The sequence below is a fragment of the Emys orbicularis genome, chromosome 15 (assembly GCF_028017835.1).
Source record: "Emys orbicularis isolate rEmyOrb1 chromosome 15, rEmyOrb1.hap1, whole genome shotgun sequence".
Taxonomy (NCBI): Eukaryota; Metazoa; Chordata; order Testudines; family Emydidae; genus Emys; species Emys orbicularis.
In genome coordinates, this window is record NC_088697.1 from 14006551 (window position 1) to 14014050 (window position 7500).

The 7500-nt window shown below is 68.3% G+C and overlaps 1 non-coding gene across 1 annotated transcript; it reads right to left on the reverse strand.

Moving 5' to 3' along the window:
• Positions 1-5192: 5192 nt before the first annotated feature.
• LOC135889800 (5S ribosomal RNA) lies at positions 5193-5311 on the reverse strand. Its single transcript, XR_010562127.1, has one exon. It is a non-coding gene; the product is annotated as a 5S ribosomal RNA (ribosomal RNA).
• Between the last annotated feature and the right edge of the window lie 2189 nt (positions 5312-7500).

Sequence of the window (7500 nt, forward strand, 5' to 3'; positions counted from 1 at the left end):
GGGAAGCGGCTGTAAAAATTCAAAGTCCCCACCGGGACAACAGGTCAACCCCCGGGGAAGCGGCTGTAAAATTTTCTAAGTCCCCGCTCGGCCACCAGGTCAACCCACTGAATCTAATGGGTTGACCTGGTGGCCGGTTTGATTTCCGGCCACCAGGTCAACCCATTGGATTCAATGGGTTGACCTGGTGGCCGGTTTGCTGTGCGGCCCCGGGTGTCACCCCACTCCGCGGGCCGCGCGGCAGTGGTCCTGAGGACCACAGAGGGGGGCTTAATAGTCGAGATGGAGCAGGTCCGGGGGAGGCTTAATAGTCGTCCCCCGGGCGCTCCGGAGGGGAAAGCTTAATAGTCGTCCCCCAGACAGGGTGGGTGGGGGGGAGGCTTAACAGTCTTCCCCCAGGCTGAGCGGGAGGCTTCGCAGTCGTCCCCCGGGCAGTCCGGGGGAAGGCTTAATAGTCGTCCCCCGGGCGCTCCGGGGGGGAAAGCTTAATAGTCGTCCCCCAGACAGTGTGGGTGGGTGGGGGGGGGGGAGGCTTAACAGTCTTCCCCCAGGCTGAGCGGGAGGCTTCGCAGTCGTCCCCCGGGCAGTCCGGGGGAGGCTTAATAGTCGTCCCCCGGGCGCTCCGGGGGGGAAAGCTTAACAGTCGTCCCCCAGACAGTGTGGGTGGGTGGGTGGGGGGGGAGGCTTAACAGTCTTCCCCCAGGCAAAGCGGGAGGCTTCGCAGTCATCCCCCGGGCAGTCCGGGGGAGGCTTAATAGTCGTCCCCCGGGCGCTCCGGAGGGGAAAGCTTAATAGTCGTCCCCCAGACAGGGTGGGTGGGGGGGAGGCTTAACAGTCTTCCCCCAGGCTGAGCGGGAGGCTTCGCAGTCGTCCGCCGGGCAGTCCGGGGGAAGGCTTAATAGTCGTCCCCCGGGCGCTCCGGCGGGGGGGAAGCTTAATAGTCGTCCCCAGGACAGTGTGGGTGGGTGGGTGGGGGGGAGGCTTAACAGTCTTCCCCCAGGCTGAGCGGGAGGCTTCGCAGTCGTCCCCCGGGCAGTCCGGGGGAAGGCTTAATAGTCGTGCCCCGGGCGCTCCGGGGGGGAAAGCTTAATAGTCGTCCCCCAGACAGTGTGGGTGGGTGGGTGGGGGGGAGGCTTAACAGTCTTCCCCCAGGCTGAGCGGGAGGCTTCGCAGTCGTCCCCCGGGCAGTCCGGGGGAGGCTTAATAGTCGTCCCCCGGGCGCTCCGGGGGGGAAAGCTTAACAGTCGTCCCCCCAGACAGGGTGGGTGGGTAGCTGGGGGGAGGCTTAACAGTCTTCCCCCAGGCTGAGCGGGAGGCTTCGCAGTCGTCCCCCGGGCAGTCCGGGGGAAGGCTTAATAGTCGTGTCCCGGGCGCTCCGGGGGGGAAAGCTTAATAGTCGTCCCCCAGACAGTGTGGGTGGGTGGATGGGGGGGGAGGCTTAACAGTCTTCCCCCAGGCAAAGCGGGAGGCTTCGCAGTCATCCCCCGGGCAGTCCGGGGGAGGCTTAATAGTCGTCCCCCGGGCGCTCCGGGGGGGAAAGCTTAACAGTCGTCCCCCCAGACAGGGTGGGTGGGTGGCTGGGGGGAGGCTTAACAGTCTTCCCCCAGGCTGAGCGGGAGGCTTCGCAGTCGTCCCCCGGGCAGTCCGGGGGAAGGCTTAATAGTCGTGTCCCGGGCGCTCCGGGGGGGAAAGCTTAATAGTCGTCCCCAGGACAGTGTGGGTGGGTGGGTGGGGGGGAGGCTTAACAGTCTTCCCCCAGGCTGAGCGGGAGGCTTCGCAGTCGTCCCCCGGGCAGTCCGGGGGAAGGCTTAATAGTCGTCCCCCGGGCGCTCCGGGGGGGAAAGCTTAATAGTCGTCCCCCAGACAGGGTGGGTGGGGGGGAGGCTTAACAGTCTTCCCCCAGGCTGAGCGGGAGGCTTCGCAGTCGTCCCCCGGGCAGTCCGGGGGAAGGCTTAATAGTCGTCCCCCGGGCGCTCCGGGGGGGGGGGAAGGCTTAATAGTCGTCCCCCAGACACTGTGCGGGGGGGGAGGCTTAGCGGTCTTCCCCTAGGCTGGGCGGGGAAGGGCTGGCGGGAGGCGTAGCAGTCTTCCCTCGGGCGGTCCGGTGGGGGAGGCTTAGCAGTCGTCTCCAGGGTGGTCCGGGGGTGGGGGGAGGCCTCAGAGTCGTCCCTCGGAGAGTCGGGTCGGCGGCGGCGGTGGGTGTCAGGCTTTACAGCCAGCCTCCGGAGGGTGAGCGTCCTCGGACGCGATGCAGCCGCCGCAGAGAGGCAGCCTCCGAGGCTGGGAGCGGAGCACCGAGACTGGGGAGAGGGGAGCAGGAGCCCGGGAGGGGGTGGGGTGGGGGGCCTTCAGGACAACCGGTCAACCCCCGGGGAAGCGGCTGTAAAAATTTCAAAGTCCCCACCGGGACAACAGGTCAACCCCCGGGGAAGCGGCTGTAAAATTTTCCAAGTCCCCGCTCGGCCACCAGGTCAACCCACTGAATCTAATGGGTTGACCTGGTGGCCGGTTTGATTTCCGGCCACCAGGTCAACCCATTGGATTCAATGGGTTGACCTGGTGGCCGGTTTGCTGTGCGGCCCGGGTGTCACCCCACTCCGCGGGCCGCGCGGCAGTGGTCCTGAGGACCACAGAGGGGGGCTTAATAGTCGAGATGGAGCAGGTCCGGGGGAGGCTTAATAGTCGTCCCCCGGGCAGTCCGGGGGAAGGCTTAATAGTCGTCCCCCGGGCGCTCCGGAGGGGAAAGCTTAATAGTCGTCCCCCAGACAGGGTGGGTGGGGGGGAGGCTTAACAGTCTTCCCCCAGGCTGAGCGGGAGGCTTCGCAGTCGTCCCCCGGGCAGTCCGGGGGAAGGCTTAATAGTCGTCCCCCGGGCGCTCCGGGGGGGAAAGCTTAATAGTCGTCCCCCAGACAGTGTGGGTGGGTGGGGGGGGGGGAGGCTTAACAGTCTTCCCCCAGGCTGAGCGGGAGGCTTCGCAGTCGTCCCCCGGGCAGTCCGGGGGAGGCTTAATAGTCGTCCCCCGGGCGCTCCGGGGGGGAAAGCTTAACAGTCGTCCCCCAGACAGTGTGGGTGGGTGGGTGGGGGGGGAGGCTTAACAGTCTTCCCCCAGGCAAAGCGGGAGGCTTCGCAGTCATCCCCCGGGCAGTCCGGGGGAGGCTTAATAGTCGTCCCCCGGGCGCTCCGGAGGGGAAAGCTTAATAGTCGTCCCCCAGACAGGGTGGGTGGGGGGGAGGCTTAACAGTCTTCCCCCAGGCTGAGCGGGAGGCTTCGCAGTCGTCCGCCGGGCAGTCCGGGGGAAGGCTTAATAGTCGTCCCCCGGGCGCTCCGGCGGGGGGGAAGCTTAATAGTCGTCCCCCAGACAGGGTGGGTGGGGGGGAGGCTTAACAGTCTTCCCCCAGGCTGGGCGGGGGGGAGGCTTAATAGTCATCCCCCAGACAGTGTGGGTGGGTGGGGCAGGGGGGGGAGAGGCTTAGCAGTCTTCCCCTAGACTGGCCGGGGGTGGGGGCTTAGCAGTCGTCTCCAGGGTGGTCCGGGGGTGGGGGGAGGCCTCAGAGTCGCCCCTCGGAGAATCGGGGCGGCGGCGGTGGTGGGTGTCAGGCTTTACAGCCAGCCTCCGGAGGGTGAGCGTCCTCGGACGCGATGCAGCCGCCGCAGAGAGGGAGCCTCCGAGGCTGGGAGCGGAGCACCGAGGCTGGGGAGAGGGGAGCAGGAGCCCGGGGGTGGGGGTGGGGGTGGGGGGCCTTCAGGACAACCGGTCAAGCCCCGGGAAGCGGCTGTAAAATTTTCAAAGTCCCCACCGGGACAACAGGTCACGCCCCGGGAAAAGGCTGGAAAATTTCCTAAGTCCCCGCTCGGCCACCAGGTCCACCCAGGTCTAGCAATGGGGTTGACCTGCCTGATGGCCGGTTAGTATCAACGTAGTCTCACACAGGAGGGCAGCTCTCAGGCCGGCCGGCTGCGGCTGACTCTGGGGCGGTGCCCGGTGCCCGGCAGCGAGGCGCGGGGGGGGTGGGGGGGTGAGGGGGGGGGAGCGACACGGGGCTTACCGGCCCCGGGGCCGGGGGCGCCTCCTGCGGCTTTGGGGGCCGCGGGTCCTCCGTGGCATCCAGGCCAGGCCTCTCCTGCCTGGCCGCGGGGGGATTCGGGGGCGGTCCCGCGGGCCGGCGGCCGGGCGCAGGGGGGGGGCCCGAGCGAGTCCGCCCCGGGCCCGGGGTCTCCCCCTGCGGCTCAGGGGGGGCGTGGGTCCTCGGGGGAGGAAGCCCGGGGGGAGCTGCAGACCCGCCGTGGGGCCCTCCAGGCCAGGCCTCGCCTGGGTGGCCGCGGGGGGATTCGGGTCGGGCCCGCGGACCGGCGGCCGGGCGCAGCGGGGCCGGGAGGGTCCGGGCCAGTCCGCCGCATGCCCGGGGTCTCCCCCAGCGGCTTCGGTGGCCGTGGGTCCCCGGTGGGGCAAGCGGCGGGGAGCCTGACACCCGCCGTGGGGCCCTCCAGGCCAGGCCTCGCCTGGGTGGCCGGGGGGGGATTCGGGGCGGTCCCGCGGGCCGGCGGCCGGGCGCAGGGGGGCCGGGAGGGGCCGGGCCAGTCCGCCCCATGCCCGGGGTCTCCCCCAGCGGCTTCGGTGGCCGTGGGTCCCCGGTGGGGCAAGCGGCGGGGAGCCTGACACCCGCCGTGGGGCCCTCCAGGCCAGGCCTCGCCTGGGTGGCCGCGGGGGGATTCGGGGCGGTCCCGCGGGCCGGCGGCCGGGCGCAGGGGGGCCGGGAGGGGCCGCGCCAGTCCGCCCCATGCCCGGGGTCTCCCCCCAGCGGCTTCGGTGGCCGTGGGTCCCCGGTGGGGCAAGCGGCGGGGAGCCTGACACCCGCCGTGGGGCCCTCCAGGCCAGGCCTCGCCTGGGTGGCCGCGGGGGGATTCGGGGCGGTCCCGCGGGCCGGCGGCCGGGCGCAGGGGGGCCGGGAGGGGCCGGGCCAGTCCGCCCCATGCCCGGGGTCTCCCCCAGCGGCTTCGGTGGCCGGGGGTCCTCCGCGGAGGAAGCCGGGTGGGTGTTGGGGGGAGCCGGACCCCAGGCGCCCCGACCCGTGACCTGCGGCCGCGACCTCCGACTCGGCAGGAGCGACGAGGGGCTTTCTGGCCCGCCCCCCCCCCCCCTTCTCCTTCCTCCCCAGAAAAAGGAGAGAGAGCTGGCTCGGACCGGGAAAAGCTGCCTACGGCACCTGGGATTCCCAGGCGGTCACCCATCCAAGTACTAGCCAGGCCCGGGACGGTTTACCTTCCGAGATCGGACGGGATCGGGGGCGTTCGGTCCGGTATGGCCGTAGGCACCCGGCTCCGCGCCTCCTCGCCCGCTTTCCCCTGCCGGCGCCCGGGCCTGCCGCACGGCGAGCCCCGGTCGGACTGCCCCGTGCGGCAGGGCCCCCGTCTCTCGCGGGCCCGATCCTTTTTTTTCCTTTTCAAGCTCCGGGGCCCGGGCTGGCCCGTCAGAGCCCCTTCCCCTCCCCCCCCCCCTCCCTCCGGCGTCGGGAAAAATATTTTCCCGGACTTCCAGCGGGCCCGATCCTGTCAGCCGGGGGTGGGGGGGGGGGCAGTCCCTCGCTGCGGCCAGGGAGGGTGAGCCCGGGGCGGCTTGCCTGGCGGCCGGGTCCCGGCAGGCCCGATCCATTCCCCCCCTCCCCGTCCCCCGTCCCCCAGCGGTTCCAGCGGTTCCCCGCCCCGCCCCCGCGCCTGGTTCGCACCCTGTTCCTTCGGGCCGAGGAAGGCGTACCCCGGGGGGAACCGTCCGAGTCCCCTCCCGGGCACCAGGTCAACCCGTGGAATCGAACGGGGTTCACCTGGCTGGCCGGTATGCTTTCCGGCCACCGGGTCAACCCATAGGTTTTAACTGGTATACCTGGTGGCCGCTTTGCCAGGTCAACCCGGTTCTCCCTCCTTCCCTGGGCGCCCCCTCCTCGGAGGCGTCGGGTTAAACTTTTTCCAGACTTCCAGGGGCCCGATCCAGTCAGCCGGGAGGCAGTCCCTCGCTGCGGCCGGGGACGGTGAACCCAGGTCGGCCTGCCTGGCGGCCGGGTCCCTGTCTCTCGTGGGCCCGATCCTTCTTTTCCTTTTCGAGCAGGGGGGGCCCGGCCCGCCCCGGTAGCGCTCCTCGGAGGCGTCGGGCAATTCCCCCCCCCCCCCCCGCACCCCACCCAGACTTCCAGGGGCCCGATCCTGACGGCCGGGAGGCAGTCCCTCGCTGCGTCCGGGGACGGTGAGATGCTCGGCCACCAGGTCAACCCGGAGGAAGCGGGCTGAAATTTTTTTTTCCAAGTCCGAAAGATTGTCCAAGTCCCCGCTCGGCCACCAGGTCAACCCGGAGGAAGCGGGCTGACAATTTTTTCCAAGCCCGAAAATTTTTTCCAAGTCCGAAAGATTGTCCAAGTCCCCGCTCGGCCACCAGGTCAACCCGGAGGAAGCGGGCTGACAATTTTTTCCAAGCCCGAAAAATTTTTCCAAGTCCGAAAGATTGTCCAAGTCCCCGCTCGGCCACCAGGTCAACCCGGAGGAAGCGGGCTGACAATTTTTTCCAAGCCCGAAAAATTTTTCCAAGTCCGAAAGATTGTCCAAGTCCCCGCTCGGCCACCAGGTCAACCCGGAGGAAGCGGGCTGACAATTTTTTCCAAGCCCGAAAAATTTTTCCAAGTCCGAAAGATTGTCAAAGTCCCCGCTCGGCCACCAGGTCAACCCGGAGGAAGCGGGCTGACAATTTTTTTCCAAGCCCGAAAAATTTTTCCAAGTCCGAAAGATTGTCCAAGTCCCCGCTCGGCCACCAGGTCAACCCGGAGGAAGCGGGCTGACAATTTTTTCCAAGCCCGAAAAATTTTTCCAAGTCCGAAAGATTGTCAAAGTCCCCGCTCGGCCACCAGGTCAACCCGGAGGAAGCGGGCTGACATTTTTTTTTTTTCCCAAGCCCCGAAAATTTTTTCCAAGTCCGAAAAATTGTCCAAAGTCCCCGCTCGGCCACCAGGTCAACCCCATTGGAGCGAATGGGTTGACCTGATGGCCGGTCGTCTCGCGGATGTCCGGAAGGGGTCGCCACACGCCGCTTCGGCCGACCGAGAGAACCACGAGGTCGGACGCGATTCCAGGTTCGTACCACTGAAGGGGGGGGGTTTGGCTTTTTCGACCTGTCTTTTAAGAACTGTGTGCGGAGATTTCTGAGGACAGGTTTTTCAGAGCCTGTGAGAACCGGAGCTCAGCCTAGGGGATCAATCCGAGTATTGTTGTACCCCGACCTTGCCAGGGGGGGGAAACGGGCACGTTTGACAGCGGAGGGCACCCGGCCCTCCTCCGAGACGGCCTGCTTTTCCCGGCTCTTAGCTCATGGGCCCCGCAGCGGCCGGGACCTGAGCTCCGACTGTCGGCGCCCCCCGGAGGGAGGGGGGGCCCGCTCCTCTCGCGCCCTCTGATCGATGTGGCGCTGACGTTCGCGACGGGAAGGGCCCTTCGCGGGCCGGCACCCCAACCGCGGGGCCG